At 43.6% G+C, this 24,449-nt stretch overlaps 2 long non-coding RNA genes across 6 annotated transcripts; both read right to left on the reverse strand.

The window, feature by feature from the left end:
• Positions 1–149: 149 nt before the first annotated feature.
• Positions 150–6,756, reverse strand: LOC125376750. 3 transcript variants are annotated; one of them, XR_007219232.1, is made up of 11 exons: positions 6,675–6,756; positions 6,024–6,505; positions 5,365–5,846; positions 4,706–5,187; positions 4,048–4,529; positions 3,390–3,871; positions 2,739–3,220; positions 2,080–2,561; positions 1,421–1,902; positions 763–1,244; positions 150–593 (listed from the first exon to the last, which is right to left on the reverse strand). It is a non-coding gene; the product is annotated as an uncharacterized LOC125376750 (long non-coding RNA). The 3 variants fall into 3 exon arrangements; XR_007219233.1 differs by lacking the exon at positions 3,390–3,871; XR_007219236.1 differs by lacking the exon at positions 763–1,244.
• Positions 6,757–6,763: 7 nt separating this feature from the next.
• LOC124128326 lies at positions 6,764–23,305 on the reverse strand. 3 transcript variants are annotated; one of them, XR_007219237.1, is made up of 26 exons: positions 23,095–23,304; positions 22,438–22,925; positions 21,787–22,268; positions 21,136–21,617; positions 20,477–20,958; positions 19,818–20,299; positions 19,160–19,641; positions 18,502–18,983; positions 17,843–18,324; positions 17,192–17,673; positions 16,534–17,015; positions 15,876–16,357; positions 15,218–15,699; positions 14,560–15,041; positions 13,909–14,390; positions 13,250–13,731; positions 12,592–13,073; positions 11,934–12,415; positions 11,276–11,757; positions 10,618–11,099; positions 9,960–10,441; positions 9,302–9,783; positions 8,651–9,132; positions 7,992–8,473; positions 7,333–7,814; positions 6,764–7,156 (listed from the first exon to the last, which is right to left on the reverse strand). It is a non-coding gene; the product is annotated as an uncharacterized LOC124128326 (long non-coding RNA). The 3 variants fall into 3 exon arrangements; XR_007219238.1 differs by lacking the exon at positions 11,276–11,757 and having other exon boundaries at positions 23,095–23,305; XR_007219239.1 differs by lacking the exons at positions 11,934–12,415; positions 12,592–13,073; positions 13,250–13,731; positions 13,909–14,390 and having other exon boundaries at positions 23,095–23,305.
• Positions 23,306–24,449: the final 1,144 nt, after the last annotated feature.

A 24,449-nucleotide genomic window follows, 5' to 3' on the forward strand; every position in this document is an offset into this window, starting at 1 on the left:
TTGCAATTTTACAGTTTTTCCTTCATTTTCAAATTTGAAATTTTATTACGAATAATCGGAAGTTCTACCAAAATCACTACAACTAAATTGATGCTCCTAATTTTCACTTACCAAGTCGAGGAAGATGCAGACAATTTTGTCCAAGCGTAAGACGACCAGACAGTGTTGAAGCAGAAAGAAGTGGACAAGGCATGGGTGATCAAGAGAGTGCAGCCCAAAAGGCACAAATCCTGACTGCCTGAGTAACTCCGGTTGGATCAACGCTGTCAAAACCATTCCAGGCATGACCAGCACTGCCAAAAGCAGAACAGTCTGGTCCAACCCGTTCGGTGCACCCCACTTTGACTACTTGTGGGTTTTGCAGACAAGAATGAGCCAGAAAGTAGAGATTCTGGCAGTAGTGGACCAGGCCTGGGTGATCAAGACACGGTAACCCAAAGGAAGAAAACTAGACTGTCTGGATAGCCCCGATTGGTTCAACGCTATCAGGATCATTCTATACATTGCCAACCCCAGTCAGATCAGCTCAGTCTGGGCACATCCGCCTCAAGCATCACTCTTTCAGCAGTGGCTGATCATACATCAGAAGGTACCTGTTAAACGGAATGAGAACGTATATCATACAATTCCAATATCCTTCAAAATTGTTTTGATTCTGTTTGCAATTTAACTATCTTGCACCATTTTCAAATTTCATTACGAATAATCGGAGGTTCTATCAAAAACACTACAACTAAATTGATGTTCCTAATTTTCACTTACCAAGTCGAGGAAGATGCAGACGATTTTGTCCAAGCGTTAGACGACCAGACAGTGTTGAAGCAGAAAGAAGTGGACAAGGCATGGGGGACCAAGAGAGTGCAGCCCAAAAGGCACAAATCCTGACTGCCTGAGTAACTCCGGTTGGATCAACGCTGTCAAGACCATTCCAGGCATGACCAACACCGCCAAAAGCAGAACAGTCTGGTCCAACCCGTTCGGTGCACCCCACTTTGACTACTTGTGGGTTTTGCAGACAAGAATGAGCCAGAAAGTAGAGATTCTGGCAGTAGTGGATCAGGCCTGGGTGATCAAGACACGGTAACCCAAAGGAAGAAAACTAGACTGTCTGGATAGCCCCGATTGGTTCAACGCTATCAGGATCATTCTATACATTGCCAACCCCAGTCAGATCAGCTCAGTCTGGGCACATCCGCCTCAAGCATCACTCTTTTGGCAGTGGCTGATCATACATCAGAAGGTACCTGTTAAACGGAATGAGAACGTATATCATACAATTCCAATATCCTTCAAAATTGTTTTGATTCTGTTTGCAATTTAACCATTTTCCTTTATCTTCAAATTTGAAATTTTATTACGAATAATCGGAAGTTCTACCAAAATCACTACAACTAAATTGATGCTCCTAATTTTCACTTACCAAGTCGAGGAAGATGCAGACAATTTTGTCCAAGCGTTAGACGACCAGACAGTGTTGAAGCAGAAAGAAGTGGACAAGGCATGGGTGATCAAGAGAGTGCAGCCCAAAAGGCACAAATCCTGACTGCCTGAGTAACTCTGGTTGGATCAACGCTGTCAAAACCATTCCAGGCATGACCAGCACTGCCAAAAGCAGAACAGTCTGGTCCAACCCGTTCGGTGCAGCACACTTTGACTACTTGTGGGTTTTGCAGACAAGAATGAGCCAGAAAGTAGAGATTCTGGCAGTAGTGGACCAGGCCTGGGTGATCAAGACACGGTAACCCAAAGGCAGAAAACTAGACTGTCTGGATAGCCCCGATTGGTTCAACGCTGTCAGGATCATTCTATACATTGCCAACCCCAGTCAGATCAGCTCAGTCTGGGCACATCCGCCTCAAGCATCACTCTTTCAGCAGTGGCTGATCATACATCAGAAGGTACCTGTTAAACGGAATGAGAACGTATATCATACAATTCCAATATCCTTCAAAATTGTTTTGATTCTGTTTGCAATTTAACAGTTTTTCCTTCATTTTCAAATTTGAAATTTTATTACGAATAATCGGAAGTTCTACCAAAAACACTACAACTAAATTGATGTTCCTAATTTTCACTTACCAAGTCGAGGAAGATGCAGACAATTTTGTCCAAGCGTTAGACGACCAGACTGTGTTGAAGCAGAAAGAAGTGGACAAGGCATGGGTGATCAAGAGAGTGCAGCCCAAAAGGCACAAATCCTGACTGCCTGAGTAACTCCGGTTGGATCAACGCTGTCAAAACCATTCCAGGCATGACCAGCACTGCCAAAAGCAGAACAGTCTGGTCCAACCCGTTCGGTGCACCCCACTTTGACTACTTGTGGGTTTTGAAGACAAGAATGAGCCAGAAAGTAGAGATTCTGGCAGTAGTGGACCAGGCCTGGGTGATCAAGACACGGTAACCCAAAGGCAGAAAACTAGACTGTCTGGATAGCCCCGATTGGTTCAACGCTGTCAGGATCATTCTATACATTGCCAACCCCAGTCAGATCAGCTCAGTCTGGGCACATCCGCCTCAAGCATCACTCTTTCAGCAGTGGCTGATCATACATCAGAAGGTACCTGTTAAACGGAATGAGAACGTACATCATACAATTCCAATATCCTTCAAAATTCTTTTGATTCTGTTTGCAATTTTACAGTTTTTCCTTCATTTTCAAATTTGAAATTTTATTACGAATAATCGGAAGTTCTACCAAAATCACTACAACTAAATTGATGCTCCTAATTTTCACTTACCAAGTCGAGGAAGATGCAGACAATTTTGTCCAAGCGTTAGACGACCAGACTGTGTTGAAGCAGAAAGAAGTGGACAAGGCATGGGTGATCAAGAGAGTGCAGCCCAAAAGGCACAAATCCTGACTGCCTGAGTAACTCCGGTTGGATCAACGCTGTCAAAACCATTCCAGGCATGACCAGCACTGCCAAAAGCAGAACAGTCTGGTCCAACCCGTTCGGTGCACCCCACTTTGACTACTTGTGGGATTTGCAGACAAGAATGAGCCAGAAAGTAGAGATTCTGGCAGTAGTGGACCAGGCCTGGGTGATCAAGACACGGTAACCCAAAGGCAGAAAACTAGACTGTCTGGATAGCCCCGATTGGTTCAACGCTATCAGGATCATTCTATACATTGCCAACCCCAGTCAGATCAGCTCAGTCTGGGCACATCCGCCTCAAGCATCACTCTTTCAGCAGTGGCTGATCATACATCAGAAGGTACCTGTTAAACGGAATGAGAACGTATATGATACAATTCCAATATCCTTCAAAATTGTTTTGATTCTGTTTGCAATTTAACTATCTTGCACCATTTTCAAATTTCATTACGAATAATCAGAGGTTCTATCAAAAACACTACAACTAAATTGATGTTCCTAATTTTCACTTACCAAGTCGAGGAAGATGCAAACGATTTTGTCCAAGCGTTAGACGACCAGACAGTGTTGAAGCAGAAAGAAGTGGACAAGGCATGGGGGACCAAGAGAGTGCAGCCCAAAAGGCACAAATCCTGACTGCCTGAGTAACTCCGGTTGGATCAACGCTGTCAAGACCATTCCAGGCATGACCAACACCGCCAAAAGCAGAACAGTCTGGTCCAACCCGTTCGGTGCACCCCACTTTGACTACTTGTGAGTTTTGCAGACAAGAATGAGCCAGAAAGTAGAGATTCTGGCAGTAGTGGATCAGGCCTGGGTGATCAAGACACGGTAACCCAAAGGAAGAAAACTAGACTGTCTGGATAGCCCCGATTGGTTCAACGCTGTCAGGATCATTCTATACATTGCCAACCCCAGTCAGATCAGCTCAGTCTGGGCACATCCGCCTCAAGCATCACTCTTTTGGCAGTGGCTGATCATACATCAGAAGGTACCTGTTAAACGGAATGAGAACGTATATCATACAATTCCAATATCCTTCAAAATTGTTTTGATTCTGTTTGCAATTTAACCATTTTCCTTTATCTTCTAATTTGAAATTTTATTACGAATAATCGGAATTCCTACCAAAAACACTACAACTAAATTGATGCTCCTAATTTTCACTTACCAAGTCGAGGAAGATGCAGACAATTTTGTCCAAGCGTTAGACGACCAGACTGTGTTGAAGCAGAAAGAAGTGGACAAGGCATGGGTGATCAAGAGAGTGCAGCCCAAAAGGCACAAATCCTGACTGACTGAGTAACTCCGTTTGGATCAACGCTGTCAAAACCATTCCAGGCATGACCAACACCGCCAAAAGCAGAACAGTCTGGTCCAACCCGTTTGGTGCAGCACACTTTGACTACTTGTGGGTTTTGCAGACAAGAATGAGCCAGAAAGTAGAGATTCTGGCAGTAATGGACCAGGCCTGGGTGATCAAGACACGGTAACCCAAAGGCAGAAAACTAGACTGTCTGGATAGCCCCGATTGGTTCAACGCTATCAGGATCATTCTATACATTGCCAACCCCAGTCAGATCAGCTCAGTCTGGGCACATCCGCCTCAAGCATCACTCTTTCAGCAGTGGCTGATCATACATCAGAAGGTACCTGTTAAACGGAATGAGAACGTATATCATACAATTCCAATATCCTTCAAAATTGTTTTGATTCTGTTTGCAATTTAACCATTTTCCTTCATTTTCAAATTTGAAATTTTATAATGAATAATCGGAAGTTCTACCAAAAACACTACAACTAAATTGATGTTCCTAATTTTCACTTACCAAGTCGAGGAAGATGCAGACAATTTTGTCCAAGCGTTAGACGACCAGACTGTGTTGAAGCAGAAAGAAGTGGACAAGGCATGGGTGATCAAGAGAGTGCAGCCCAAAAGGCACAAATCCTGACTGCCTGAGTAACTCCGGTTGGATCAACGCTGTCAAAACCATTCCAGGCATGACCAGCACTGCCAAAAGCAGAACAGTCTGGTCCAACCCGTTCGGTGCACCCAACTTTGACTACTTGTGGGTTTTGCAGACAAGAATGAGCCAGAAAGTAGAGATTCTGGCAGTAGTGGACCAGGCCTGGGTGATCAAGACACGGTAACCCAAAGGAAGAAAACTAGACTGTCTGGATAGCCCCGATTGGTTCAACGCTGTCAGGATCATTCTATACATTGCCAACCCCAGTCAGATCAGCTCAGTCTGGGCACATCCGCCTCAAGCATCACTCTTTCAGCAGTGGCTGATCATACATCAGAAGGTACCTGTTAAACGGAATGAGAACGTACATCATACAATTCCAATATCCTTCAAAATTCTTTTGATTCTGTTTGCAATTTTACAGTTTTTCCTTCATTTTCAAATTTGAAATTTTATTACGAATAATCGGAAGTTCTACCAAAATCACTACAACTAAATTGATGCTCCTAATTTTCACTTACCAAGTCGAGGAAGATGCAGACAATTTTGTCCAAGCGTTAGACGACCAGACAGTGTTGAAGCAGAAAGAAGTGGACAAGGCATGGGTGATCAAGAGAGTGCAGCCCAAAAGGCACAAATCCTGACTGCCTGAGTAACTCCGGTTGGATCGACGCTGTCAAAACCATTCCAGGCATGACCAGCACTGCCAAAAGCAGAACAGTCTGGTCCAACCCGTTCGGTGCACCCAACTTTGACTACTTGTGGGTTTTGCAGACAAGAATGAGCCAGAAAGTAGAGATTCTGGCAGTAGTGGACCAGGCCTGGGTGATCAAGACACGGTAACCCAAAGGCAGAAAACTAGACTGTCTGGATAGCCCCGATTGGTTCAACGCTGTCAGGATCATTCTATACATTGCCAACCCCAGTCAGATCAGCTCAGTCTGGGCACATCCGCCTCAAGCATCACTCTTTCAGCAGTGGCTGATCATACATCAGAAGGTACCTGTTAAACGGAATGAGAACGTACATCATACAATTCCAATATCCTTCAAAATTGTTTTGATTCTGTTTGCAATTTTACAGTTTTTCCTGCATTTTCAAATTTGAAATTTTATTACGAATAATCGGAAGTTCTACCAAAATCACTACAACTAAATTGATGCTCCTAATTTTCACTTACCAAGTCGAGGAAGATGCAGACAATTTTGTCCAAGCGTTAGACGACCAGACAGTGTTGAAGCAGAAAGAAGTGGACAAGGCATGGGTGATCAAGAGAGTGCAGCCCAAAAGGCACAAATCCTGACTGCCTGAGTAACTCCGGTTGGATCAACGCTGTCAAAACCATTCCAGGCATGACCAGCACTGCCAAAAGCAGAACAGTCTGGTCCAACCCGTTCGGTGCACCCCACTTTGACTACTTGTGGGTTTTGCAGACAAGAATGAGCCAGAAAGTAGAGATTCTGGCAGTAGTGGACCAGGCCTGGGTGATCAAGACACGGTAACCCAAAGGCAGAAAACTAGACTGTCTGGATAGCCCCGATTGGTTCAACGCTGTCAGGATCATTCTATACATTGCCAACCCCAGTCAGATCAGCTCAGTCTGGGCACATCCGCCTCAAGCATCACTCTTTCAGCAGTGGCTGATCATTCATCAGAAGGTACCTGTTAAACAGAATGAGAACGTATATCATACAATTCCATTATCCTTCAAAATTGTTTTGATTCTGTTTGCAATTTAACTATCTTGCACCATTTTCAAATTTCATTACGAATAATCGGAGGTTCTATCAAAAACACTACAACTAAATTGATGTTCCTAATTTTCACTTACCAAGTCGAGGAAGATGCAGACGATTTTGTCCAAGCGTTAGACGACCAGACAGTGTTGAAGCAGAAAGAAGTGGACAAGGCATTGGGGACCAAGAGAGTGCAGCCCAAAAGGCACAAATCCTGACTGCCTGAGTAACTCCGGTTGGATCAACGCTGTCAAGACCATTCCAGGCATGACCAACACCGCCAAAAGCAGAACAGTCTGGTCCAACCCGTTCGGTGCAGCACACTTTGACTACTTGTGGGTTTTGCAGACAAGAATGAGCCAGAAAGTAGAGATTCTGGCAGTAGTGGATCAGGCCTGGGTGATCAAGACACGGTAACCCAAAGGAAGAAAACTAGACTGTCTGGATAGCCCCGATTGGTTCAACGCTGTCAGGATCATTCTATACATTGCCAACCCCAGTCAGATCAGCTCAGTCTGGGCACATCCGCCTCAAGCATCACTCTTTTGGCAGTGGCTGATCATACATCAGAAGGTACCTGTTAAACGGAATGAGAACGTATATCATACAATTCCAATATCCTTCAAAATTGTTTTGATTCTGTTTGCAATTTAACCATTTTCCTTTATCTTCAAATTTGAAATTTTATTACGAATAATCAGAATTTCTACCAAAAACACTACAACTAAATTGATGCTCCTAATGTTCACTTACCAAGTCGAGGAAGATGCAGACAATTTTGTCCAAGCGTTAGACGACCAGACTGTGTTGAAGCAGAAAGAAGTGGACAAGGCATGGGTGATCAAGAGAGTGCAGCCCAAAAGGCACAAATCCTGACTGACTGAGTAACTCCGTTTGGATCAACGCTGTCAAAACCATTCCAGGCATGACCAACACCGCCAAAAGCAGAACAGTCTGGTCCAACCCGTTCGGTGCAGCACACTTTGACTACTTGTGGGTTTTGCAGACAAGAATGAGCCAGAAAGTAGAGATTCTGGCAGTAATGGACCAGGCCTGGGTGATCAAGACACGGTAACCCAAAGGCAGAAAACTAGACTGTCTGGATAGCCCCGATTGGTTCAACGCTATCAGGATCATTCTATACATTGCCAACCCCAGTCAGATCAGCTCAGTCTGGGCACATCCGCCTCAAGCATCACTCTTTCAGCAGTGGCTGATCATACATCAGAAGGTACCTGTTAAACGGAATGAGAACGTACATCATACAATTCCAATATCCTTCAAAATTGTTTTGATTCTGTTTGCAATTTTACAGTTTTTCCTTCATTTTCAAATTTGAAATTTTATTACGAATAATCGGAAGTTCTACCAAAATCACTACAACTAAATTGATGCTCCTAATTTTCACTTACCAAGTCGAGGAAGATGCAGACAATTTTGTCCAAGCGTTAGACGACCAGACAGTGTTGAAGCAGAAAGAAGTGGACAAGGCATGGGTGATCAAGAGAGTGCAGCCCAAAAGGCACAAATCCTGACTGCCTGAGTAACTCCGGTTGGATCAACGCTGTCAAAACCATTCCAGGCATGACCAGCACTGCCAAAAGCAGAACAGTCTGGTCCAACCCGTTCGGTGCACCCAACTTTGACTACTTGTGGGTTTTGCAGACAAGAATGAGCCAGAAAGTAGAGATTCTGGCAGTAGTGGACCAGGCCTGGGTGATCAAGACACGGTAACCCAAAGGCAGAAAACTAGACTGTCTGGATAGCCCCGATTGGTTCAACGCTGTCAGGATCATTCTATACATTGCCAACCCCAGTCAGATCAGCTCAGTCTGGGCACATCCGCCTCAAGCATCACTCTTTCAGCAGTGGCTGATCATACATCAGAAGGTACCTGTTAAACGGAATGAGAACGTACATCATACAATTCCAATATCCTTCAAAATTGTTTTGATTCTGTTTGCAATTTTACAGTTTTTCCTGCATTTTCAAATTTGAAATTTTATTACGAATAATCGGAAGTTCTACCAAAATCACTACAACTAAATTGATGCTCCTAATTTTCACTTACCAAGTCGAGGAAGATGCAGACAATTTTGTCCAAGCGTTAGACGACCAGACAGTGTTGAAGCAGAAAGAAGTGGACAAGGCATGGGTGATCAAGAGAGTGCAGCCCAAAAGGCACAAATCCTGACTGCCTGAGTAACTCCGGTTGGATCAACGCTGTCAAAACCATTCCAGGCATGACCAGCACTGCCAAAAGCAGAACAGTCTGGTCCAACCCGTTCGGTGCACCCCACTTTGACTACTTGTGGGTTTTGCAGACAAGAATGAGCCAGAAAGTAGAGATTCTGGCAGTAGTGGACCAGGCCTGGGTGATCAAGACACGGTAACCCAAAGGCAGAAAACTAGACTGTCTGGATAGCCCCGATTGGTTCAACGCTGTCAGGATCATTCTATACATTGCCAACCCCAGTCAGATCAGCTCAGTCTGGGCACATCCGCCTCAAGCATCACTCTTTCAGCAGTGGCTGATCATTCATCAGAAGGTACCTGTTAAACAGAATGAGAACGTATATCATACAATTCCATTATCCTTCAAAATTGTTTTGATTCTGTTTGCAATTTAACTATCTTGCACCATTTTCAAATTTCATTACGAATAATCGGAGGTTCTATCAAAAACACTACAACTAAATTGATGTTCCTAATTTTCACTTACCAAGTCGAGGAAGATGCAGACGATTTTGTCCAAGCGTTAGACGACCAGACAGTGTTGAAGCAGAAAGAAGTGGACAAGGCATGGGGGACCAAGAGAGTGCAGCCCAAAAGGCACAAATCCTGACTGCCTGAGTAACTCCGGTTGGATCAACGCTGTCAAGACCATTCCAGGCATGACCAACACCGCCAAAAGCAGAACAGTCTGGTCCAACCCGTTCGGTGCACCCCACTTTGACTACTTGTGGGTTTTGCAGACAAGAATGAGCCAGAAAGTAGAGATTCTGGCAGTAGTGGATCAGGCCTGGGTGATCAAGACACGGTAACCCAAAGGAAGAAAACTAGACTGTCTGGATAGCCCCGATTGGTTCAACGCTGTCAGGATCATTCTATACATTGCCAACCCCAGTCAGATCAGCTCAGTCTGGGCACATCCGCCTCAAGCATCACTCTTTTGGCAGTGGCTGATCATACATCAGAAGGTACCTGTTAAACGGAATGAGAACGTATATCATACAATTCCAATATCCTTCAAAATTGTTTTGATTCTGTTTGCAATTTAACCATTTTCCTTTATCTTCAAATTTGAAATTTTATTACGAATAATCGGAATTTCTACCAAAAACACTACAACTAAATTGATGCTCCTAATGTTCACTTACCAAGTCGAGGAAGATGCAGACAATTTTGTCCAAGCGTTAGACGACCAGACTGTGTTGAAGCAGAAAGAAGTGGACAAGGCATGGGTGATCAAGAGAGTGCAGCCCAAAAGGCACAAATCCTGACTGACTGAGTAACTCCGTTTGGATCAACGCTGTCAAAACCATTCCAGGCATGACCAACACCGCCAAAAGCAGAACAGTCTGGTCCAACCCGTTCGGTGCAGCACACTTTGACTACTTGTGGGTTTTGCAGACAAGAATGAGCCAGAAAGTAGAGATTCTGGCAGTAATGGACCAGGCCTGGGTGATCAAGACACGGTAACCCAAAGGCAGAAAACTAGACCTTCTGGATAGCCCCGATTGGTTCAACGCTATCAGGATCATTCTATACATTGCCAACCCCAGTCAGATCAGCTCAGTCTGGGCACATCCGCCTCAAGCATCACTCTTTCAGCAGTGGCTGATCATACATCAGAAGGTACCTGTTAAACGGAATGAGAACGTATATCATACAATTCCAATATCCTTCAAAATTGTTTTGATTCTGTTTGCAATTTAACCATTTTCCTTTATCTTCAAATTTGAAATTTTATAATGAATAATCGGAAGTTCTACCAAAAACACTACAACTAAATTGATGCTCCTAATTTTCACTTACCAAGTCGAGGAAGATGCAGACAATTTTGTCCAAGCGTTAGACGACCAGACAGTGTTGAAGCAGAAAGAAGTGGACAAGGCATGGGTGATCAAGAGAGTGCAGCCCAAAAGGCACAAATCCTGACTGACTGAGTAACTCCGTTTGGATCAACGCTGTCAAAACCATTCCAGGCATGACCAACACCGCCAAAAGCAGAACAGTCTGGTCCAACCCGTTCGGTGCAGCACACTTTGACTACTTGTGGGTTTTGCAGACAAGAATGAGCCAGAAAGTAGAGATTCTGGCAGTAATGGACCAGGCCTGGGTGATCAAGACACGGTAACCCAAAGGCAGAAAACTAGACTGTCTGGATAGCCCCGATTGGTTCAACGCTATCAGGATCATTCTATACATTGCCAACCCCAGTCAGATCAGCTCAGTCTGGGCACATCCGCCTCAAGCATCACTCTTTCAGCAGTGGCTGATCATACATCAGAAGGTACCTGTTAAACGGAATGAGAACGTATATCATACAATTCCAATATCCTTCAAAATTGTTTTAATTCTGTTTGCAATTTAACCATTTTCCTTCATTTTCAAATTTGAAATTTTATAATGAATAATCGGAAGTTCTACCAAAAACACTACAACTAAATTGATGCTCCTAATTTTCACTGACCAAGTCGAGGAAGATGCAGACAATTTTGTCCAAGCGTTAGACGACCAGACTGTGTTGAAGCAGAAAGAAGTCGACAAGGCATGGGTGATCAAGAGAGTGCAGCCCAAAAGGCACAAATCCTGACTGACTGAGTAACTCCGTTTGGATCAACGCTGTCAAAACCATTCCAGGCATGACCAACACCGCCAAAAGCAGAACAGTCTGGTCCAACCCGTTCGGTGCACCCCACTTTGACTACTTGTGGGTTTTGCAGACAAGAATGAGCCAGAAAGTAGAGATTCTGGCAGTAGTGGATCAGGCCTGGGTGATCAAGACACGGTAACCCAAAGGAAGAAAACTAGACTGTCTGGATAGCCCCGATTGGTTCAACGCTGTCAGGATCATTCTATACATTGCCAACCCCAGTCAGATCAGCTCAGTCTGGGCACATCCGCCTCAAGCATCACTCTTTTGGCAGTGGCTGATCATACATCAGAAGGTACCTGTTAAACGGAATGAGAACGTATATCATACAATTCCAATATCCTTCAAAATTGTTTTGATTCTGTTTGCAATTTAACCATTTTCCTTTATCTTCAAATTTGAAATTTTATTACGAATAATCGGAATTTCTACCAAAAACACTACAACTAAATTGATGCTCCTAATGTTCACTTACCAAGTCGAGGAAGATGCAGACAATTTTGTCCAAGCGTTAGACGACCAGACTGTGTTGAAGCAGAAAGAAGTGGACAAGGCATGGGTGATCAAGAGAGTGCAGCCCAAAAGGCACAAATCCTGACTGACTGAGTAACTCCGTTTGGATCAACGCTGTCAAAACCATTCCAGGCATGACCAACACCGCCAAAAGCAGAACAGTCTGGTCCAACCCGTTCGGTGCAGCACACTTTGACTACTTGTGGGTTTTGCAGACAAGAATGAGCCAGAAAGTAGAGATTCTGGCAGTAATGGACCAGGCCTTGGTGATCAAGACACGGTAACCCAAAGGCAGAAAACTAGACCTTCTGGATAGCCCCGATTGGTTCAACGCTATCAGGATCATTCTATACATTGCCAACCCCAGTCAGATCAGCTCAGTCTGGGCACATCCGCCTCAAGCATCACTCTTTCAGCAGTGGCTGATCATACATCAGAAGGTACCTGTTAAACGGAATGAGAACGTATATCATACAATTCCAATATCCTTCAAAATTGTTTTGATTCTGTTTGCAATTTAACCATTTTCCTTCATTTTCAAATTTGAAATTTTATAATGAATAATCGGAAGTTCTACCAAAAACACTACAACTAAATTGATGCTCCTAATTTTCACTTACCAAGTCGAGGAAGATGCAGACAATTTTGTCCAAGCGTTAGACGACCAGACAGTGTTGAAGCAGAAAGAAGTGGACAAGGCATGGGTGATCAAGAGAGTGCAGCCCAAAAGGCACAAATCCTGACTGACTGAGTAACTCCGTTTGGATCAACGCTGTCAAAACCATTCCAGGCATGACCAACACCGCCAAAAGCAGAACAGTCTGGTCCAACCCGTTCGGTGCAGCACACTTTGACTACTTGTGGGTTTTGCAGACAAGAATGAGCCAGAAAGTAGAGATTCTGGCAGTAATGGACCAGGCCTGGGTGATCAAGACACGGTAACCCAAAGGCAGAAAACTAGACTGTCTGGATAGCCCCGATTGGTTCAACGCTATCAGGATCATTCTATACATTGCCAACCCCAGTCAGATCAGCTCAGTCTGGGCACATCCGCCTCAAGCATCACTCTTTCAGCAGTGGCTGATCATACATCAGAAGGTACCTGTTAAACGGAATGAGAACGTATATCATACAATTCCAATATCCTTCAAAATTGTTTTAATTCTGTTTGCAATTTAACCATTTTCCTTCATTTTCAAATTTGAAATTTTATAATGAATAATCGGAAGTTCTACCAAAAACACTACAACTAAATTGATGCTCCTAATTTTCACTTACCAAGTCGAGGAAGATGCAGACAATTTTGTCCAAGCGTTAGACGACCAGACTGTGTTGAAGCAGAAAGAAGTCGACAAGGCATGGGTGATCAAGAGAGTGCAGCCCAAAAGGCACAAATCCTGACTGACTGAGTAACTCCGTTTGGATCAACGCTGTCAAAACCATTCCAGGCATGACCAACACCGCCAAAAGCAGAACAGTCTGGTCCAACCCGTTCGGTGCAGCACACTTTGACTACTTGTGGGTTTTGCAGACAAGAATGAGCCAGAAAGTAGAGATTCTGGCAGTAATGGACCAGGCCTGGGTGATCAAGACACGGTAACCCAAAGGCAGAAAACTAGACTGTCTGGATAGCCCCGATTGGTTCAACGCTATCAGGATCATTCTATACATTGCCAACCCCAGTCAGATCAGCTCAGTCTGGGCACATCCGCCTCAAGCATCACTCTTTCAGCAGTGGCTGATCATACATCAGAAGGTACCTGTTAAACGGAATGAGAACGTACATCATACAATTCCAATATCCTTCAAAATTGTTTTGATTCTGTTTGCAATTTTACAGTTTTTCCTTCATTTTCAAATTTGAAATTTTATTACGAATAATCGGAAGTTCTACCAAAATCACTACAACTAAATTGATGCTCCTAATTTTCACTTACCAAGTCGAGGAAGATGCAGACAATTTTGTCCAAGCGTTAGACGACCAGACAGTGTTGAAGCAGAAAGAAGTGGACAAGGCATGGGTGATCAAGAGAGTGCAGCCCAAAAGGCACAAATCCTGACTGCCTGAGTAACTCCGGTTGGATCAACGCTGTCAAAACCATTCCAGGCATGACCAGCACTGCCAAAAGCAGAACAGTCTGGTCCAACCCGTTCGGTGCACCCCACTTTGACTACTTGTGGGTTTTGCAGACAAGAATGAGCCAGAAAGTAGAGATTCTGGCAGTAGTGGACCAGGCCTGGGTGATCAAGACACGGTAACCCAAAGGCAGAAAACTAGACTGTCTGGATAGCCCCGATTGGTTCAACGCTGTCAGGATCATTCTATACATTGCCAACCCCAGTCAGATCAGCTCAGTCTGGGCACATCCGCCTCAAGCATCACTCTTTCAGCAGTGGCTGATCATTCATCAGAAGGTACCTGTTAAACGGAATGAGAACGTATATCATACAATTCCATTATCCTTCAAAATTGTTTTGATTCTGTTTGCAATTTAACTATCTTGCACCATTTTCAAATTTCATTACGAATAATCGGAGGTTCTATCAAAAACACTACAACTAAATTGATGTTCCTAATTTTCACTTACCAAGTCGAGGAAGATGCAGACGATTTTGTCCAAGCGTTAGACGACCAGACAGTGTTGAAGCAGAAAGAAGTGGACAAGGCATGGGGGACCAAGAGAGTGCAGCCCAAAAGGCACAAATCCTGACTGCCTGAGTAACTCCGGTTGGATCAACGCTGTCAAGACCATTCCAGGCATGACCAACACCGCCAAAAGCAGAACAGTCTGGTCCAACCCGTTCGGTGCACCCCACTTTGACTACTTGTGGGTTTTGCAGACAAGAATGAGCCAGAAAGTAGAGATTCTGGCAGTAGTGGATCAGGCCTGGGTGATCAAGACACGGTAACCCAAAGGAAGAAAACTAGACTGTCTGGATAGCCCCGATTGGTTCAACGCTGTCAGGATCATTCTATACATTGCCAACCCCAGTCAGATCAGCTCAGTCTGGGCACATCCGCCTCAAGCATCACTCTTTTGGCAGTGGCTGATCATACATCAGAAGGTACCTGTTAAACGGAATGAGAACGTATATCATACAATTCCAATATCCTTCAAAATTGTTTTGATTCTGTTTGCAATTTAACCATTTTCCTTTATCTTCAAATTTGAAATTTTATTACGAATAATCGGAATTTCTACCAAAAACACTACAACTAAATTGATGCTCCTAATGTTCACTTACCAAGTCGAGGAAGATGCAGACAATTTTGTCCAAGCGTTAGACGACCAGACTGTGTTGAAGCAGAAAGAAGTGGACAAGGCATGGGTGATCAAGAGAGTGCAGCCCAAAAGGCACAAATCCTGACTGACTGAGTAACTCCGTTTGGATCAACGCTGTCAAAACCATTCCAGGCATGACCAACACCGCCAAAAGCAGAACAGTCTGGTCCAACCCGTTCGGTGCAGCACACTTTGACTACTTGTGGGTTTTGCAGACAAGAATGAGCCAGAAAGTAGAGATTCTGGCAGTAATGGACCAGGCCTGGGTGATCAAGACACGGTAACCCAAAGGCAGAAAACTAGACCTTCTGGATAGCCCCGATTGGTTCAACGCTATCAGGATCATTCTATACATTGCCAACCCCAGTCAGATCAGCTCAGTCTGGGCACATCCGCCTCAAGCATCACTCTTTCAGCAGTGGCTGATCATACATCAGAAGGTACCTGTTAAACGGAATGAGAACGTATATCATACAATTCCAATATCCTTCAAAATTGTTTTGATTCTGTTTGCAATTTAACCATTTTCCTTCATTTTCAAATTTGAAATTTTATAATGAATAATCGGAAGTTCTACCAAAAACACTACAACTAAATTGATGCTCCTAATTTTCACTTACCAAGTCGAGGAAGATGCAGACAATTTTGTCCAAGCGTTAGACGACCAGACAGTGTTGAAGCAGAAAGAAGTGGACAAGGCATGGGTGATCAAGAGAGTGCAGCCCAAAAGGCACAAATCCTGACTGACTGAGTAACTCCGTTTGGATCAACGCTGTCAAAACCATTCCAGGCATGACCAACACCGCCAAAAGCAGAACAGTCTGGTCCAACCCGTTCGGTGCAGCACACTTTGACTACTTGTGGGTTTTGCAGACAAGAATGAGCCAGAAAGTAGAGATTCTGGCAGTAATGGACCAGGCCTGGGTGATCAAGACACGGTAACCCAAAGGCAGAAAACTAGACTGTCTGGATAGCCCCGATTGGTTCAACGCTATCAGGATCATTCTATACATTGCCAACCCCAGTCAGATCAGCTCAGTCTGGGCACATCCGCCTCAAGCATCACTCTTTCAGCAGTGGCTGATCATACATCAGAAGGTACCTGTTAAACGGAATGAGAACGTATATCATACAATTCCAATATCCTTCAAAATTGTTTTGATTCTGTTTGCAATTTAACCATTTTCCTTCATTTTCAAATTTGAAATTTTATAATGAATAATCGGAAGTTCTACCAAAAACACTACAACTAAATTGATGCTCCTTATTTTCACTTACCAAGTCGAGGAAGATGCAGACAATTTTGTCCAAGCGTTAGACGACCAGACTGTGTTGAAGCAGAAAGAAGTCGACAAGGCATGGGTGATCAAGAGAGTGCAGCCCAAAAGGCACAAATCCTGACTGACTGAGTAACTCCGTTTGGATCAACGCTGTCAAAACCATTCCAGGCATGACCAACACCGCCAAAAGCAGAACAGTCTGGTCCAACCCGTTCGGTGCAGCACACTTTGACTACTTGTGGGTTTTGCAGACAAGAATGAGCCAGAAAGTAGAGATTCTGGCAGTAATGGACCAGGCCTGGGTGATCAAGACACGGTAACCCAAAGGCAGAAAACTAGACTGTCTGGATAGCCCCGATTGGTTCAACGCTATCAGGATCATTCTATACATTGCCAACCCCAGTCAGATCAGCTCAGTCTGGGCACATCCGCCTCAAGCATCACTCTTTCAGCAGTGGCTGATCATACATCAGAAGGTACCTGTTAAACGGAATGAGAACGTATATCATACAATTCCAATATCCTTCAAAATTGTTTTGATTCTGTTTGCAATTTATCCATTTTCCTTCATTTTCAAATTTGAAATTTTATAATGAATAATCGGAAGTTCTACCAAAAACACTACAACTAAATTGATGTTCCTAATTTTCACTTACCAAGTCGAGGAAGATGCAGACAATTTTGTCCAAGCGTTAGACGACCAGACAGTGTTGAAGCAGAAAGAAGTGGACAAGGCATGGGTGATCAAGAGAGTGCAGCCCAAAAGGCAGAAAACTAGACTGCCTGAGTAACTCCGGTTGGATCAACGCTGTCAAAACCATTCCAGGCATGACCAGCACTGCCAAAAGCAGAACAGTCTGGTCCAACCCGTTCGGTGCACCCCACTTTGACTACTTGTGGGTTTTGAAGACAAGAATGAGCCAGAAAGTAGAGATTCTGGCAGTAGTGGACCAGGCCTGGGTGATCAAGACACGGTTACCCAAAGGCAGAAAACTAGACTGTCTGGATAGCCCCGATTGGTTCAACGCTGTCAGGATCATTCTATACATTGCCAACCCCAGTCAGATCAGCTCAGTCTGGGCACATCCGCCTCAAGCATCACTCTTTCAGCAGTGGCTGATCATACATCAGAAGGTACCTGTTAAACGGAATGAGAACGTACATCATACAATTCCAATATCCTTCAAAATTGTTTTGATTCTGTTTGCAATTTAACTATCTTGCACCATTTTCAAATTTCATTACGAATAATCGGAGGTTCTATCAAAAACACTACAACTAAATTGATGTTCCTAATTTTCACTTACCAAGTCGAGGAAGATGCAGACAATTTTGTCCAAGCGTTAGACGACCAGACAGTGTTGAAGCAGAAAGAAGTGGACAAGGCATGGGTGATCAAGAGAGTGCAGCCCAAAAGGCAGAAAACTAGACTGCCTGAGTAACTCCGGTTGGATCAACGCTGTCAAAACCATTCCAGGCATGACCAGCACTGCCAAAAGCAGAACAGTCTGGTCCAACCCGTTCGGTGCACCCCACTTTGACTACTTGTGGGTTTTGAAGACAAGAATGAGCCAGAAAGTAGAGATTCTGGCAGTAGTGGACCAGGCCTGGGTGATCAAGACACGGTAACCCAAAGGCAGAAAACTAGACTGTCTGGATAGCCCCGATTGGTTCAACGCTATCAGGATCATTCTATACATTGCCAACCCAAGTCAGATCAGCTCAGTCTGGGCACATCCGCCTCAAGCATCACTCTTTCAGCAGTGGCTGATCATACATCAGAAGGTACCTGTTAAACGGAATGAGAACGTACATCATACAATTCCAATATCCTTCAAAATTATTTTGATTCTGTTTGCAATTTTACAGTTTTTCCTTCATTTTCAAATTTGAAATTTTATTACGAATAATCGGAAGTTCTACCAAAAACACTACAACTAAATTAATGTTCCTAATTTTCACTTACCCAGTCGAGGAAGATGCAGACAATTTTGTCCAAGCGTTAGACGACCAGACTGTGTTGAAGCAGAAAGAAGTGGACAAGGCATGGGTGATCAAGAGAGTGCAGCCCAAAAGGCACAAATCCTGACTGCCTGAGTAACCCCGGTTGGATCAACGCTGTCAAAACCATTCCAGGCATGACCAGCACTGCCAAAAGCAGAACAGTCTGGTCCAACCCGTTCGGTGCACCCCACTTTGACTACTTGTGGGTTTTGCAGACAAGAATGAGCCAGAAAGTAGAGATTCTGGCAGTAGTGGACCAGGCCTGGGTGATCAAGACACGGTAACCCAAAGGCAGAAAACTAGACTGTCTGGATAGCCCCGATTGGTTCAACGCTGTCAGGATCATTCTATACATTGCCAACCCCAGTCAGATCAGCTCAGTCTGGGCACATCCGCCTCAAGCATCACTCTTTCAGCAGTGGCTGATCATACATCAGAAGGTACCTGTTAAACGGAATGAGAACTTATATCATACAATTCCAATATCCTTCAAAATTGTTTTGATTCTGTTTGCAATTTAACCATTTTCCATTATTTTCAAATTTGACATTTTATAATGAATAATCGGAAGTTCTACCAAAAACACTACAACTAAATTGATGTTCCTAATTTTCACTTACCAAGTCGAGGAAGATGCATACAATTTTGTCCAAGCGTTAGACGACCAGACTGTGTTGAAGCAGAAAGAAGTGGACAAGGCATGGGTGATCAAGAGAGTGCAGCCCAAAAGGCACAAATCCTGACTGCCTGAGTAACCCCGGTTGGATCAACGCTGTCAAAACCATTCCAGGCATGACCAGCACTGCCAAAAGCAGAACAGTCTGGTCCAACCCGTTCGGTGCACCCCACTTTGACTACTTGTGGGTTTTGCAGACAAGAATGAGCCAGAAAGTAGAGATTCTGGCAGTAGTGGACCAGGCCTGGGTGATCAAGACACGGTAACCCAAAGGCAGAAAACTAGACTGTCTGGATAGCCCCGATTGGTTCAACGCTGTCAGGATCATTCTATACATTGCCAACCCCAGTCAGATCAGCTCAGTCTGGGCACATCCGCCTCAAGCATCACTCTTTCAGCAGTGGCTGATCATACATCAGAAGGTACCTGTTAAACGGAATGAGAACGTACATCATACAATTCCAATATCCTTCAAAATTGTTTTGATTCTGTTTGCAATTTAACCATTTTCCATTATTTTCAAATTTGACATTTTATAATGAATAATCGGAAGTTCTACCAAAAACACTACAACTAAATTGATGTTCCTAATTTTCACTTACCAAGTCGAGGAAGATGCATACAATTTTGTCCAAGCGTTAGACGACCAGACTGTGTTGAAGCAGAAAGAAGTGGACAAGGCATGGGTGATCAAGAGAGTGCAGCCAAAAAGGCACAAATCCTGACTGCCTGAGTAACTCCGGTTGGATCAACGCTGTCAAAACCATTCCAGGCATGACCAGCACTGCCAAAAGCAGAACAGTCTGGTCCAACCCGTTCGGTGCACCCCACTTTGACTACTTGTGGGTTTTGCAGACAAGAATGAGCCAGAAAGTAGAGATTCTGGCAGTAGTGGACCAGGCCTGGGTGATCAAGACACGGTAACCCAAATGCAGAAAACTAGACTGTCTGGATAGCCCCGATTGGTTCAACGCTGTCAGGATCATTCTATACATTGCCAACCCCAGTCAGATCAGCTCAGTCTGGGCACATCCGCCTCAAGCATCACTCTTTCAGCAGTGGCTGATCATACATCAGAAGGTACCTGTTAAACGGAATGAGAACGTACATCATACAATTCCAATATCCTTCAAAATTATTTTGATTCTGTTTGCAATTTTACAGTTTTCCCTTCATTTTCAAATTTGAAATTTTATTACGAATAATCGGAAGTTCTACCAAAAACACTACAACTAAATTGATGTTCCTAATTTTCACTTACCAAGTCGAGGAAGATGCAGACAATTTTGTCCAAGCGTTAGACGACCAGACAGTGTTGAAGCAGAAAGAAGTGGACAAGGCATGGGTGATCAAGAGAATGCAGCCCAAAAGGCACAAATCCTGACTGCCTGAGTAACTCCGGTTGGATCGACGCTGTCAAAACCATTCCAGGCATGACCAGCACTGCCAAAAGCAGAACAGTCTGGTCCAACCCGTTCGGTGCACCCCACTTTGACTACTTGTGGGTTTTGCAGACAAGAATGAGCCAGAAAGTAGAGATTCTGGCAGTAGTGGACCAGGCCTGGGTGATCAAGACACGGTAACCCAAAGGCAGAAAACTAGACTGTCTGGATAGCCCCGATTGGTTCAACGCTGTCAGGATCATTCTATACATTGCCAACCCCAGTCAGATCAGCTCAGTCTGGGCACATCCGCCTCAAGCATCACTCTTTCAGCAGTGGCTGATCATACATCAGAAGGTACCTGTTAAACGGAATGAGAACGTATATCATACAATTCCAATATCCTTCAAAATTGTTTTGATTCTGTTTGCAATTTTACAGTTTTTCCTTCATTTTCAAATTTGAAATTTTATTACGAATAATCGGAAGTTCTACCAAAAACACTACAACTAAATTGATGTTCCTAATTTTCACTTACCAAGTCGAGGAAGATGCAGACAATTTTGTCCAAGCGTTAGACGACCAGACAGTGTTGAAGCAGAAAGAAGTGGACAAGGCATGGATGATCAAGAGAGTGCCGCCCAAAAGGCACAAATCCTGACTGCCTGAGTAACTCCGGTTGGATCAACGCTGTCAAAACCATTCCAGGCATGACCAGCACCCCCAAAAGCAGAACAGTCTGGTCCAACCCGTTCGGTGCACCCCACTTTGACTACTTGTGGGTTTTGAAGACAAGAATGAGCCAGAAAGTAGAGATTCTGGCAGTAGTGGACCAGGCCTGGGTGATCAAGACACGGTAACCCAAAGGCAGAAAACTAGACTGTCTGGATAGCCCCGATTGGTTCAACGCTGTCAGGATCATTCTATACATTGCCAACCCCAGTCAGATCAGCTCAGTCTGGGCACATCCGCCTCAAGCATCACTCTTTCAGCAGTGGCTGATCATACATCAGAAGGTACCTGTTAAACGGAATGAGAACGTATATCATACAATTCCATTATCCTTCAAAATTGTTTTGATTCTGTTTGCAATTTAACTATTTTGCCCCTTTTTCAAATTTCATTACGAATAATCGGAAGTTCTACCAAAAACACTGCAACTAAAATGATGCTCCTAATTTTCACTTACCAAGTCGAGGAAGATGCAGACGATTTTGTCCAAGCGTTAGACGACCAGACAGTGTTGAAGCAGAAAGAAGTGGACAAGGCATGGATGACCAAGAGAGTGCCGCCCAAAAGGCACACATTCTGACTGCCTGAGTAACTCCATTTGTATCAACGCTGTCAAGACCATTCCAGGCATGACCAACAGCGCCAAAGGCAGAACAGTCTGGTCCAACCCGTTCGGTGAAGCACACTTTGACTACTTGTGGGTTTTGCAGACAAGAATGAGCCAGAAAGTAGAGACTCTGGCGGTAGTGGACCAGGCCTGGGTGATCAAGACACGGTAACCCAAAGGCAGAAAACTAGACTGTCTGGATAGCCCCGATTGGTTCAAGGCGTTCAGGATCATTCTATACATTGCCAACCCCAGTCAGATCAGCTCAGTCTGGGAACATCCGCCTCAAGCATCACTCTTTCAGCAGTGGCTGATCATACATCAGAAGGTACCTGTTAAACGGAATGAAAACGTATATCACACAATTCCAATACCCTTCAAAATTGTTTTGATTCTGTTTGCAATTTCACTATTTTGCCCCATTTTCAAATTTCATTACGAATAATCGGAAGTTCTACCAAAAACACTGCAACTAAAATGATGCTCCTAATTTTCACTTACCAAGTCGAGGAAGATGCAGACGATTTTGTCCAAGCGTTAGACGACCAGACAGTGTTGAAGCAGAAAGAAGTGGACAAGGCATGGGTGATCAAGAGAGTGCAGCCCAAAAGGCACAAATCCTGACTGCCTGAGTAACTCCGGTTGGATCAACGCTGTCAAGACCATTCCAGGCATGACCAGCACTGCCAAAAGCAGAACAGTCTGGTCCAACCCGTTCGGTGCAGCACACTTTGACTACTTGTGGGTTTTGCAGACAAGAATGATCATGAGCCAGAAAGTAGAGACTCTGGCGGTAGTGAACCAGGCCTGGGTGATCAAGACACGGTAACCCAAATGCAGAAAACTAGACTGTCTGGATAGCCCCGATTGGTTCAACGCTGTCAGGATCATTCTATACATTGCCAACCCAAGTCAGATCAGCTCAGTCTGGGCACATCCGCCTCAAGCATCACTCTTTCAGCAGTGGCTGATCATACATCAGGAGGTACCTGTTAAGCGGAATGAGAACGTATATCACACAATTCCAATATTCTTCAAAATTGTTTTGATTCTGTTTGCAATTGAACCATTTTACCTCATCTTCAAATTTCAATACGAATAATCAGACGTTCTACCGAAGACACTACAACTAAAATGAAGCAGCTGGTATTCACTTACCAAGTCCAGGAAGTCCAAGCATTAGTCGACCAGACAGTGTTGAAGCAGAAAGTATTGTACAAGGCATGAGTGCTCAAGAGAGTGCAGCCCCAAAGGCACAAATCCTGACTGCCTGAGTATCTCCGTTCGGTAAGGATCATTCCACATTTGGAACACCATTTAGATCAGCTTAGAGTAGGCACATCCGCCTCAAGAGTCACTCTTTTGACAGTGGCAGATCATACATCAGAAAGTAGTTATTGAACGGATTGATAACCTCATATGGTCATAGTTTTAACAGCAGTGACGTCGTTCCTAGAAATAACAATATGACTCGCCTCCAATCTCTCACTCTCACTGTAGGCAATTCGTTTGATAAAAGTACACAAATATCGTTCTTAGGAATGACATCATCACTAGATCACTATCTGTTGTTGTTGTTGTGAAATGCCGGGTGTAAATGCATCATCTGCCAGATGTGTCAACTCGTGCTGTGTAATCGTATTGAAACACGATAACATATCTATTAGTTACGGTGGCCCATAAGGGACATGGAGTCTGTTTTTCCATATTTTGATATTTCACTTATTTTTGTCGTTACCTTTTGCAAATTAACACAATTTGTCTTACAAATACGTGATAAATCATGTGTAAAGAAGATATTGAGTCGCTGAAAAGTGAAACGAAAATGTCAAAAACTAAAATGGATATGTCAAAAACAAAAGCGAAAATGTCAAAACTAAAATGAAAATACAGAAAATTATTTCCACCATGTTGGAAATATTATCACCGCGGTGGAAATAGTTTTCTGTGGTTTCATTTTAGTTTTTGACATTTTCGCTTTTGTTTTTGACATTTTCGTTTTTTTGTTTTTGACATTTTCGTTTTGGTTTTTGACATTTCCATTTTATTTTCTTACATTTTCGCTTCACATTTCAGCGTCTCAATAGCTTCTTGAAAGTACATTTTCCATGTTTTCGTTTTTTTAATACATAATTATCACATATTTGTATGACAAATTGTGTTAATTTGCAAAATTTTACGATAAAAGTGAGTGAAACATCAAAATATTGAAAAACAGACTCCATGTCCCTTATGGGTGACCGTAATCAGTAGATATTCTTCACGTAAATAACAACGTTACTTTGGAACATGATACCCTTAATTCCAGTTGAAGGTCAGAGATATAAATGTGCTTTACCCATATTGGTCCGTCATCAGCGAATAGGTAGATACTATGCTAGTCTATATATGTAAAGTATGTTTAGAAACTTTGAAGTGCTTTGACAGTTATTAACACGTGTCGTGTTAGCCCTGTGACATTCGCGAATATCCACTTCCAGGAATCATCCTGTGTTAGTTGAATGAGTTAAGGT

Source organism: Haliotis rufescens, unplaced genomic scaffold, assembly GCF_023055435.1.
Source record: "Haliotis rufescens isolate VD_foot unplaced genomic scaffold, xgHalRufe1.0.p SCAF_10, whole genome shotgun sequence".
Lineage (NCBI taxonomy): Eukaryota > Metazoa > Mollusca > Gastropoda > Lepetellida > Haliotidae > Haliotis > Haliotis rufescens.